The 13,513-nt window shown below is 44.3% G+C and overlaps 1 protein-coding gene across 1 annotated transcript in view; it reads left to right on the forward strand.

The window, feature by feature from the left end:
* CTNND2 (catenin delta 2) overlaps positions 1-13,513 on the forward strand; it is an 891,951-nt gene that overhangs the window by 615,148 nt on the left and 263,290 nt on the right. The window lies entirely within an intron of this gene.

A 13,513-nucleotide genomic window follows, 5' to 3' on the forward strand; every position in this document is an offset into this window, starting at 1 on the left:
CAAGCATACTGTAGCTAAAAAAAACAAGCTAAAACATGATAGAGATGATAGGGACGAAGAATAATAGAATTCTTATAGGAGAGAGTTATAAATCTATAGTTATAAATCTATAGTGGAGTTATAAAGTATAGAGGAAGAAGCAGAAAATCTCCTTATAAGACAAATACATGCGGCATCGAAGCAGAGTGAAGTCATTATTATGGGGGACTTTAACTACTGTATAAACTAGAAAGCAGAAACCTGCAGATACAGCAAAGGAAGCAACTAGTACAGAAACCAACAAGGGGGGGGGGGCACTTCTGGACCTGATTTTAACCAATAGGCTAGACAGAATATCAAAAATAGAGGTGTTGGGGTTACCTAGGTAAGAGTGACCTCAACATAGTAAGTTTATCCTTCAATAAAATGCCTAGTAGGGGGGGCTACAAAAACATTAAATTTCAGGAAGGTTAGTTTCCAAAAACTAAGAGAGGACCTTGAGAACATAGACTGGGACAATGCCTTCAGAAATAAAAACATACCTCCCAGCATTTGCAGAGCGCAAAGAGGTACATTCAAAGCAACGTCCCACGCCCTCATAACCACACCCATAGCCACGCCCTTAAACTTTTCCCACTGCTATTCACACTATAATAGGTAGCGCCATATACTGCAGAAACCAGAAGTGGATTCATACCATTCTTTGTTTTTTTCTTGCAATAACAATTTCACAAAAAGTAGTCAAATACCAGATATCACCACAGTGCTCAGGAGTCAGGAGAACCCGATGATTACGCCATGGCACTGGTAAGCTCCATTACTGTCTGAAGAATCTCACTCTTCAAAGAACATAAGATGACAACCAAACGTCTTGCTACATTTCGGGGGTCCGTCCCCTTTCTCAAGCTTGACCCCCGAAACGTAGCAAGTCGTTTGGTCGTCATCTTACGTTCTGTGAAGAGTGAGAGTCTTCAGACAGGAATGGAGCTTACCAGCGCCACGGCGTAATCATCGGGTTCTCCTGACTCCTGAGCACTGTGGTGATATCTGTTATTTGACTACTTTTTGTGAAATTGTTATTGCAAGAAAAAAACTATTAAAAGATTTATTCTGAGAAGTTTATGTGTCCTGGTTTTTTGCTATTTTGATGTTTAACTACCCCAGTGAGGCGGCTGGGTTCGGGACTGTTCACTCACAGTGTTATTAGGCACACGTGGATTTATTTTTGCATTGTGGATTCATACCATACCATCAGACTGTTACTGACCAAATCGAGTAAACTAAAACGAATAATACCAGTATATAACTAATATTATCACCACTCCATCATCACGTGACTGATGCCACCATACCATTACTAAAATCCAGTATACCAAGACCAATAATACTATCTGTATATAAAAAACACATCATCATCACACCGTGACCACTGCCATTACCACCACATGTTGACTAATACCACCATAAAAATCCTAAATAACAATACAATATTAACTACAAAGACCAGGATCCCCCCCATACCTTCAACAGAGGTGGATACCAATGGTATGCTCTGCACAAGTGATTACATTACAGATACATACAGTGACTCACAGGGGGCTTCTTCTCTGATTGGAGTCGTTCACTTTTCCCTTCTTCTCCATCTGGCTCAGCCATCATGAAGACATCTTGGCCATAACCTGTTCCCGTACAATCTGCCAGACAAAACATTTTGGGCTCTTCAATCCAGCACCTTTGTCACCTCCATAGAAAGTGGCTGTATTGCTCCACACTGTAACAGCACCTACTTTGTGCCATGTAGTATTTAGGCCCTATTTGGATCCTCAAACAGTAATCAGGCCCCCTCTATGCCCTCACATAGTACAAAGGTCACAATATCTGACCTCATATAGTAGTTAAATACCTTTGTTTCCATATAGTAGTTAGGGCCTTTTGTGCCCCCATTTAGTAGTTAGGCCCCCTTGTGTGCATCTGTATAGAAGTTCGGCCTCCCTGTGCAGGTACCCCTGTGCAGTGTCCCCAGTTTAGCTAATCAGGGGGATTAGCTACATTGGGAACACTACCTGCTGTGGAGACTTCTTACCCCTGTGCAGAGACTCCCTCTCCCCCAATAGTAAGCCAGTGTGTAGTATTCTGTCTGTAGGTAATCCCCCCGTAAGTTAGCCCCACACCCTTAGCCATTTAGCCATACCCAGGGGCGGTCTTGGCATTTCTGGGGCCCCAAGCGAAGCTATGTCTGGGGCCCCCCCTCGACACACGTTCCAAAACAATAGACCGCTGTGTGTTGCCCCCAGTAGTATATACCCCTTGTGCGCTACCGCAAGTAATATATACTCCTTGTGTGCTGCCCCCAATAGTATATACCCCTTGTTTGCTTCCACCAGTAGTATATAGACCCCTGTGGGTTCCCCCAGTTTTATATAGCCCCCCTGTGTGCTGCCCCCAGTTGTATATACCCCTATGTGCTCCCCCACTAGTATATAGGCCCCCTGTGTGCTCCCTCAGGGGTATTTAGCCCCCCTGTGTGCTCCCCCACTTGGATATAGACCTCCTGTGTGCTCCCCCACTTGGATATAGACCCCTGTGTGCTCCTCCAGTAGTATATAAACCCCCTGTGTGCCCCACCAGTATTATATAGACCCTTTGTGTGCTGCCCCAGTTGTATACAGACCCCTGTGTGCTCCCCCAGTTATATATAGACCACCTGTGTGCCTCACAAGTAGTATATAGACCCCCTGTATGTTCCCCCAGTAGTATATAGACCCCCTGTGTGCCCCACCAGTAGTATATAGACCCCTGTGTGCTCCCCCAGTAGTATATAGCCCCCCTGTGTGCTCTCCCACTTGGATATAGACCTCCTGTGTGCTCTCCAAGTTGTATATAGACCCCATTCTGCTGCTCCAAGTAGTATATAGACCCCTGTGTGCTGCCCCCAGTAGTATATAGACCCCTCAGTGAAGCCCCAGTAGTCTATAGCCCCCCTGTGTGCTCCCCCTGTTATATAGCCCCCCTGTGTGCTCCCCCTAGTTATATAGACCCCCGATAAGCGCTCCCCAGTTAAACAGACGCCTGTGTGCTCCCCCCTCCCATATAGTATATAACACAATAAAACAAACACTAATACTCACCTGGGTCCGGGCGTCTCCTCTTCTCTTCACTCTTGTGGCCACAGGAAGGGTTTTCCCTGCGATCACAAGAGGCTGCACTCCCCTTGTCCTGGCGCCAATGCTCCAGTGATGTCACTGGAGTGCCAGCACCACAAGGACAAAGCTGCCCTTTCTGCGGCCACAAGAGTGACTGACAGGAAGGGAGCCAATGTCTCCCGCCCTGTCAGTGCTGCTGCATGTAACTATGAGCGCTCACTACGAGTGCTCATAGTTACAGTTCAGATGGCAGCAGCGAGCGCGGCAGCGGCCCTGTCTAGCGCTCTTGAGCACAAGAGCGGGACGTGGGGGCCCCCCTGGATGTTGGGGGCCCCAAGCGATCGCTTGGGGTGCTTGGTGCCAAAGACCGCCACTGGCCATACCCCCTATAAGTAATCTTTCTGGTAGTTAAACAACCCCCCCCCCCCCCCCGTATATGGTAATCCCCAATTTGGAGGCATCACACTGTGGGTAGTTAGTTATTTGTTAACCCCCCCAGCAAATAGCATCCTTATGGTAGGCTGTCCCTCTGGTGCAGGGAGCGGTGACTGTGTACTGCGCTCTCTCTCTCACTCTCTATATATACACATAGTGACTATACACTGCTATATACTGTACATAGAGAAGGGAGCGGTGACTATACACTGCTATATACATCTAGTTCAGGGAGCTGTGACTATACTCTGATATATATATATATATATATATATATATATATATATATATATATATATATATATATATATATATATTGCAGGGAGCAGTCACTATACACTGTTATATACACACATAGTGCAGAGAGGAGTGACTGCACACTGCTATATACATAGTGCAGGGAGCGGTGACTATACACTGCTATATACACATAGTACAGGGAGTGGTGACTATACACTGCTATATACTATACAGAGTGCAGGGAGTAGTGATTATATATATATTGTGACAATCTGGGGGTTACTCACTGGCTGGTCTCCTGGGTCTGAGATGGTTGGCACATCACAAATTGCAGTCCAGTCAGTGCTGTATGCTTTATTTTATACTGACCACAATCAGCTTTATTTATCCATTCAAGGAAAAACAAAAGATATAAGCAACACTGCAAATAAAATAAAACCTAGGCCGTCTAGCCACTGACACATTACGGCTTCCCTAGCTGACTTTCTGAGCCTACTGCTCAACATCACCAGTTCTACCTACTGGTTTTTCCAAGCCCTTTTGGCTGTTCTCCCACCCAGGGAGTCTTCACCTGGGAAGCTCTGGAGTCTCTAATAGAGCTCCACCAGGTGGTTTCAGAGCCTCATTAGCCCTAAGGTTGGAGCGGAGTATCTGGACCAGGAGCTCCACCTGAACTCCAATTCCCACTCCAGAGGCATAGGACTGCCTCTTACAGCCCCACCATGCCACAATATATATATATATATATATATATATATATATATATATATATATATATACCCACACACACATATACACACATAGTGCAGGGGCCACAGAGTAGTACACATAGCATAGAGGGCTTCTATACAGTTGCACACTGAAGTATACTGTTCAAATGAATCAATAATACACTGACAGCCATACACTTCCCACCCACAGCAGTGACCACCACAGACCCCACCACAGTATCAGCTATATGGACTCTCCCCTCACACCAGTTTTCAAACCGCACCACTAGCAGAGACTGGAGGATGACACTGCCACCTGCTGGCTTCCCCTGTCATACCTCCATCAGCCTTGACAGTGCCTGAGGAAGCAGCAGGGAGCGATCATACTGGAAAACAAAGCGCAAGGTGTGCACGGGGCGGGGAGGAGGACGCGGCACCTGCAGCTGACAGGCTCCACCACAGCGCCCCCTGAGGTTTGTGACCTTGATTACTATGTAGTTCACGTAGCTTTCCTGCTAAGACTGGGGCTAATGCGGGGGGTGGGTGAGATGGGAGAGTGGGACAAATGGGAGCAGTTCCTGGATGGCTTGACATCACCCCAGAATCAGGACTGTCTCGCCGGATCCTGGACAGTTGGGAGGTATGATAAAAGTACACAAGAGACACAACAAGAAGTGCGAGTGTGGATTGGGTCCACTTCTTTTTAATATTTTTATTAATGACCTTGTAGAGGGGCTACAGAGTAGAATCTCCATTTTTGCAGATGATACTAAACTGGGTAACTAATCAGCACAGAGGAAGATAATATCATATTACAGAGGGATTTGGAAAAGCTGGAGGCTTGGGTAGAGAAATGGCAAATAAAGTTTTTTGTGGATAAATATGAGGTTATGCATTTGGGCTGTAGAAAGTACAGTAGAAGTAGACTGTAGAAGTACAGTTCTGTGCTAAATAACAAAACATTGGGTAAATGTTGATAGACATGCATTCTTTACTGTACGAGCAGTGAGACTATGGAACTTACTACCATTCGAGTCGGGAAGGAATTTTCTCCCTGTGATGGGGTAATTGTTATCTGCCTCCATAGGGGTTTTTGCCTTCCCCTGGATCAACATAGTAGGGTTTCCCTAGGTTGGACCTGATGGACTCTTGTCTTCTTTCAACCTTATTAAATATGTTACTATGTCCTGAAAAGTGCAGCCCTATACTGGAAACTAAACCTTAAGGACTCTATGCTCACCCTGTATTTCAAAAGTTTGGGTCAGGCTGATGTGGACCACTTTGGGTACTTCCCTAACTGCCTAAGTTAACCCGCAACAACCACACTAAACAATATGCACCCAAGACCGTCAACATATGGCATAGGACTAGCAAGAAATGTCACCACTCCTTATAACACCAAAAGTGTGAACATACCATCTTTGCAAAAATAATCCAAATTAAGGCTATGTTCATACTACGTATATTTCCGGCCATAGTGCGAACCACGAATATACGCCCGTAGCTTTGAGGTTGATGCGTACGCTTGAAAGTATACGATATACGGCCGTACAATGCACACTATGTTTGAGCCTACGGCCGGTTCGTATGCGGTGCCGTGAAAAATGAACAAGACCATTGTTTGCGGCCGGAACTGTTCCAACTCTCAGCCGTGGATTTCAATTCGGCCCCGTACGGAGTACTTATTTAAGCCAAATTGAACTTGATTTTTATATTAGAAGGTTCTGTGTGGTTTACTGAGCTGGACAAAGATTTCCAAGTAAATGACCTGCTTCAGACCACTTCGAAACAAGCTAGGAAGCATAACTATACTACGGGCGTATGTTCGCGGTTCGCCCGCATGTCTATTTTTCACACGGCCGTAGTTTCAGCCGCACATGTCCGGCTGCGTACGAACTACGGCCGGACATATACATAGTGTGAACATAGCCTAAATATGTAAATCGACAAGAGGAACAACATGTAAGTTATGGTGGCAGCACACATTTTAATACTGCATGAATGTAATTGGTCCCATTGCATTTCCCCAAAATGGTTCATGGGGACCTAGTTCAATAATAAGCAGTATCACATAGGGCTGGGCGATATATCGTGAAAATACCACGGCCTAGTGCAGCCTCAGAGTGTCCTGCGCTCCCTGTCCGGACCCTCTCTTCCTGGGCAGCACGCACAGCACAGACCAGATGTCTGAAGGCTAAGGCCTGGACCGCTGCTGCTTGGGAGACCCCCCTGCCCCATCCCCCTCCTGTTACTGCCAGGACCTGTCCAGTCATTTCTCCATCCCCCCACCTTTACATTGTGTGTATACAGACCCCATCCTTTTGTGTTTATGTAATGTTTATACATGCAGGACAGGGCAGGTCTCTGTATATACACACAGGGTTTGGTTGTGCCTACAGTAGCAAAACTCTCGGCTCGGCTCCGGGACAAGTAGCTCTGGATTTGCCTGGAATAGCAGAGCTGTCTCAGTTCTTAGACACCACATGTAGCTGTGGCTGTGCCTGGAATAGCAGAGCTGTCAAACAGGAGGGTATAATGTATATATAGAGACCTGTCCCCCTTTTCCTGTGTATATATAGCGATCTGCCCCTTCCTGTGTGTACATAACTGCTGAAACCCCCTAATATTGACAGACTAAATGGCACAACCTTGGGTGAGTTACTTTTGTTTTTAACTTTTTTGAATCAAAATATCGCCAGTTTGAGTGATGACAGTGGATGGTTAGTTGAGACAAGTACTGAAGATGGGAAGCCATTGGTAATAATGGGAATCCAAACAAACGAAAACGGATTGAACAGCCCAGTATCCTTTATTGAAATAAGCCCATAAAACCACAATATGACCTAGGATATATAGGGGGTGCATGTCCCTCCCCCTTATGAAAAATTATGACGTCACTAAAGGCATAACGTACATTTTCACATAACAGTTAGAAACAGTGGTTAAAAACAACATACACAACCCAAACACACATGTAAAGAAAGATGTTGACACTTATTGCACTAAGAAGCAAAGCTAGGGGCTGTGGTGTTCAACTGGAACATCCAAAATGCTTCCCTTTGCTGGGATAAACATTTAATATTACCACCCCTAATTTTTACCCTTCCAATTGCATACACTTTAAAGTGTCGCTGTCGTTTAATTTTTTTTTTTTTGCAGAAATCAATAGTACAGGTGATTTAAAGAAACTTTATAATTGAAATTACTAGCTGAAAAAAAGCATTTTTATCATGAAAAAGCAGTTTGAAGCTCTCCCCCGTTTCCTTGGTTCTCTTATGGAGAGAGGAGGGGTTGAGGGAAAGGAGGCACCAAGACAGGAAAACAAAGAGTTTATTTACAGTTACATCACCTGGCTATCTCCTCTGAAGTCAACACTGACCTCTGAATACCGGCTTTCACGCAGATCCTGCTGTGTAATCCTTTGTAATCCTCTGCTGCCAACTAATCTCCCTTCTCCCCCCGCCCCTCTCCATAGATTACACAGGGCTTGACTGATGTAAAACAGTCGAGATTTCCTGATAATGAGCAGTGAATGAGAGAGAGGAGAGAGATAATGCAGATTATGGCATATTTGCCTAATAAACCCAATTACAAAGTTTCTTAAAATCGCCTGTACTACTGATTTCTGCAAAAAAAAGTGACACTTTAAGGCTGGGTTCACACACAATATTTTTGCTCAGTATTTTGGTCCTCATATTGCAACCAAAATCAGGAGTGGATTGAAAACACAGAAATGTTCTCACGCTGTTGAAATTTAGCGGATGGCCGTAATTTTATGACAAATAATGTCTGTTATTTCATAACAATGGCGGATGTTTTAACCCCTTAAGGACAGAGCCTGAAATGGCCTTAAGGACAGAGACAAATTTTATGAATATGACCTGTGTCACTTTATTCATTAAAGGGGTTGGCCACTTTATAGTAAAATAGGTCAGTACAAAGTATTAGTAAGTGTACTTACTGTATATACTGACAGCAGCTCCCTCTGTCCCTCATAGAGCTAAAATCAGACTCCCCTTCACCAGGCTGGGGTGCCCTGCTCTATTTTGTTTCAGTCCACAAAATGGCTGACATGGAGGAGCATGTGACCAGGCCCTGTCCACTGTGTTCTCCATAGACATATACAGGCTGTGTGGTGGACACTGAGGGGCGGGGCCTGGTCACATGCTCCTCCATGTAAGCAATCTTATGGACCAAAACACCACAGAGCAGGGCCGCCCAGCCTGGTGAAGGGGAGTCTGATTTTAGCTCTATGAGGTACAGAGGGAGCTGCTGTCAGTATATACAGTGGATACACTTACTAATACTGTACACTGAGCAATTTTACTATAAAGTGGCCAACCCCTTTAACCCTTAGAGGACCCGGCCAATTTCAATTTTTGCATTTTCGTTTTTTCCTCCTTGTGTTTAAAAGGCCATAGCACTTGCATTTTTCCACCTAGAAACCCACATGAGCCCTTATTTTTTGTGTCACTAATTGTACTTTGCAATGACAGGCTGAATTTTTGCATAAAGTACACTGCAAAAACAGAAAAAAAATCAAGGTGTGGTGAAATTGAAATTAAAAAACGTATTTCTTTTATTTGGGGGGTATGTGTTTTTACGCCATTCGCCTTGGGGTAAAACTGACTTGTTATATATGTTCCTCAAGTTGTTACGATTAAAACGATATATAACATGTATAACTTTTGTTGTATCGGATGGCCTGTAAAAAATTCAATATATAACAAATATACGTCACTTAAAATCGCTCTATTCCCAGGCTTATAGCACTTTTATCCTTTGGTCTATGGGGCTGTGTCAGGTGTCATTTTTTGCGCCATGATGTGTTCTTTCTATCGGTACCTTGATTGCGCATATATGACTTTTTGATCGCTTTTTATTACAATTTTTCTGGATTTGATGCGACCAAAAATGCTCAATTTTGCACTTTCGGATTTTTTTGCGCTCACACCGTTTACCGTGCGAGATCAGGAATGTGATTAATTAATAGTTTGGGCGATTACGCACGCGGCGATAGCAAACATGTTTGTTTATTTATTTATTTGTTTACTTTTATTTAAAACCTGGGAAAAGGGGGGTGATTCAGACTTTTATTAACAACAATTTTATTACAATAGTATTTATTACTATTAACAACACTTTTTTTTTTTTTTTTTACACATATACTAGAAGCCCCCCTGGGGGATTTCTAGTATATACACTGTGATCTCTCATAGAGATCTCTGCAGCATAGATATGCTGCAGAGATCCATGAGATCGTCACTCGTTTGCTTTCGGCTGCTGCAGCCGGAAACAAACGAGTGCTGAGCCGGGGACGGCGCCATCTTGGAGCAGTCCCCGGCCGGCTTCAGTATCGGAGATCTCCCTACTATACCACCACCGATCATATGCAGCCGGTAATCGGAGGCAGCTGTCATCTTTGACAGCTGCCTCCGATTACCTGATTAGCGGGCACGGCGATCGGACCGTGCCTGCTAATAGCCACGATCCCGGGCTACATGAGGCACCCGGGATCGCGGGGAGGCGGCCCTGGACGTAAGGGTACGTCCAGGGTCGCCTAAGGGTTAATAACTTCGGGATGCTTTTACCTATCTGGCTGATTCTCAGATGGTTTTTTTGTGACATATTGTACTTTACATTTCTGGTAAATTGGAGTCGATACTTATAACGAATCTTTATGAAAAAAAAACAAAATAACGTGAAAAATTGTGAAAAAATGCATTTTTCCAACTTTGAAACTTTTCTGCTTATACAAAAAAAAGGTTAAGCCACATAAATTATATATTAAATAGCATTAGCAACATGTCTACTTTATGTTGGCGGCATTTATTAAACTATTTTTCATTTTTTTTAGACAATAGAAAGCTTAAAACATTAGCAGCAATTTTCCAAATTTTCCGTAAAATTTAAAAATCAGATATTGTTAGGGACCTGTTCAGGTTGAAGTGTATTTGAGGGGACTGCATGTTAGAAAGCCCCAGAAAGCACCCCATTTCAGAAACTGCACCCCCCAAACTCTGCAAAAGCACATCCAAAAAGTTTTTAACCCTTTAGGAGAGTCACAGAAATAAAAGTTAAGTGTGCAAGAAATTTGAAAATTTTAATTTTCTGTGCAGAGATTTTATTGTAATCCAATATTTTTCATAATTATAAACCTACTACCAGAGAAATGCACCCCAATATTGATTGCCCCGTTTCTGAAGTTTATAGAAATACCCCATATGTGGCCCTATTGCATTGTTTGACGCAACCACAAACCTCAGATATAAAGGAGCACCTAGTGAATTTCAATGCCTCCGTTATATTTGGTCATTTTTGACTGTACCACCTCAAGGTGGCAGAGGCTCTTGGGTTCCAAAACATAAATAACACCCCTAAAGGGACACCATTTAGAAAACTACACCCCTCAAGGAATGTAACAAGGGGTGCGGTGAGCATTTGGACCCCACAGGTGCTTCACAGATTTTCCGAACAATGTGGCGTGAAAAAAGAAAAATGTATTTTTTACACTATAACGTTGTTCTAGCCTTCAATTTTTCATTTTCACAATGGGATAAAAGATTTTAAAAAAAAACACAAAGCGTGTAGCGCAGTTTCTCCCGAGTACAGAAATACCCCACATGTGGAGATAAAGTGCCAAGCGGGCGCAGGACGAGCCGCCAAAGGGAAGGAGCGCCAATTTGCTTTTGGAAGCTGAATTTCACTGGAATGGATTTCATGGGCCATGTCGCATTTACAGAGCCCTCGTGCTGCCAAGACACTTGAAAACCCCCACAAGTGACACCATTCTGGAAACTACACCCCTTAAGGAATCTAACAAGGGGTGCAGTGAGCATATGGACCCCACTGGTGACGGGCACAAATGTGGAACAATGTTACATGACAGGGAAATTTTTCATTTTTTCACTTTCACGGCACAAATGTTCCTTTCATCAAGGGGTCCATATCCTCACTGCACCCCTTGTTAGATTCCTTTAGGGGTGTAGTTTCCAGAATGGGGTCACTTGTGGGAGGTTTCCAGTGTTTTGGCAGCACGAGGGCTCTGTAAATGCGACATGGCGTTCATCATCCTTTCTGGCCGAATTCAGCCTCCAAAATCCAAATGGCGCTCCTTCCCTTCGGAGGCTTGGCCTGCGCCCACACAGCGCTTTATGTCTACATGTGGGGTATTTACGGTCTCGTGGGAAATTGCTCTACACATTTTGTGTGTTTTTTTCTCTTTTAACCCCTTATGAAAATGAAAAATTTAAGGCTAAACCAACATTATAGTGTAAAAAATTTAATATTTCATTTTCACGCCACATTGTTCCACATTTGTGCCCGTCACCAGTGGGTCCATATGCTCACTACACCCCTTGTTACATTCCCTAAGGGGTGTCGTTTCCATAATGGGGTTACTTGCGGGGGGTTTCAAAGGTGTTGGCAACACAGGGGCCTTTTAAATGCAACATGGCCCTCGAAATTCATTCCATTCCAAATCCAGCCTTCAAAAACCAAATGGCGCTCCCTTCCCTTTGGAGGCTTACTCTGCACCCGCATGGCGCTTTATGTCCACATGTGGGGTATTTTGCTCAGGGGAAATTGCTCTACACATTTTGTGTGTGTTTTTTTATCTTTTAACCCCTTGTGAAAATGAAAAAATTAAGACAAGATTAATGATTTAGTGTAAAAATTAAACATTTTTTACTCTAAATGTTGATCTAGCCTTGATTTTTCTCATTTCCACAAGAGGTTAAAAAAGAAAATGAACACAAAACGTGTAGAGTAATTTCCCCTGAGTACGAAAATACCCCACATGTGGACATTATGTGCCATATGGGCACAGGACAAGCGACCAAAGGGACAGAGCGCCATTTAGAGAATGGAATGGAGGATGGAGGCCATGTCGCAATTACAAAGCTCCTGTGCTGTCAGAACAGTAGAAACCCCCCACAAGTGACCCCTTTCTGGAAACTACACCCCATAAGGAATCTAACAAGGGGTGCAGTGAGCATATGGACCCCAGTAGTGACGGGCAAATTTGTCGAACATGTGCCAGGAAAATAAAAATACCATTTTTTTTCATTTTCACGTCCCAAATGTGGCCGTCACCAGGGGGCCATATCCCCGCTGCCCCCTTGTTAGATTCCATATGGGGTGTAGTTTCCAGAATGGGGTCAATTGTGGCGGGTTTCTACTGTCCTGGCCGCACAGAGGCTTTGTAATTGCATCATGGCAAGTCTCTAATGGGAATGGCGGCCATACCTATTAAGCTGGGGAAAAGGGACCATTCTAATTTATTTGGGGGTATTAGGCCAATTATTAGTTTATAAGGTTGAAAATGACAGGTGTCCATCAAATTCAACCTGTGTTGATCCAGAGGAAGGCAAAAAACCCTCGTAAGGCAGACGACAGTAGCCTCATCACAGGGAAAAAATTCGTACCTGACTCCATAATGGCGATCAGAATAATCCCTGCATTAACGTGACCCCTGAAATAGGAATAAGGGACAGAATTTAGAAAATGCAGAACTTCAGTGACGTGTGGTGCGCCTTGAAGCGATCCATTATGCAGAGGCCGGGGTGATCCAGACAGGTGTCACACTGCAAAATGGTGTCCTTCCTGATCCCCCTGTTACGCCACACTCTGCACTTCTTCTGGGGACTCCCGTTTTCCAGTGTGGGGGACGTCACCTGGAAAATGTTGTCCTGGTGCGATACGGGGTCCTTCATATCCAGAAGCGCTGGGTCCGCTCCATGGCTGCTAAATATTAGGGCTCTATTACTGCTTCTGATATTTTCGGATCGTGCCACAAGCTACAGTAGCTCGGGCAGCGACGGACCGGAAGAGGGGGATGCTGGTATAAAAGTTATCCCCGTACAGGTGGTAACCTTTACCCAGCAGATGGGAAGATCAGTTCCCGAATGATCTCCCCACTAACTCCGAGGATGGGAGGGGGGGGGGGTATGCAGGATTCGGGTGTCCCTTCCTTCATACACTCTAAGGGTACGTGCACACTGCGGA

The sequence above is a fragment of the Dendropsophus ebraccatus genome, chromosome 2 (genome assembly GCF_027789765.1).
Source record: "Dendropsophus ebraccatus isolate aDenEbr1 chromosome 2, aDenEbr1.pat, whole genome shotgun sequence".
Lineage (NCBI taxonomy): Eukaryota > Metazoa > Chordata > Amphibia > Anura > Hylidae > Dendropsophus > Dendropsophus ebraccatus.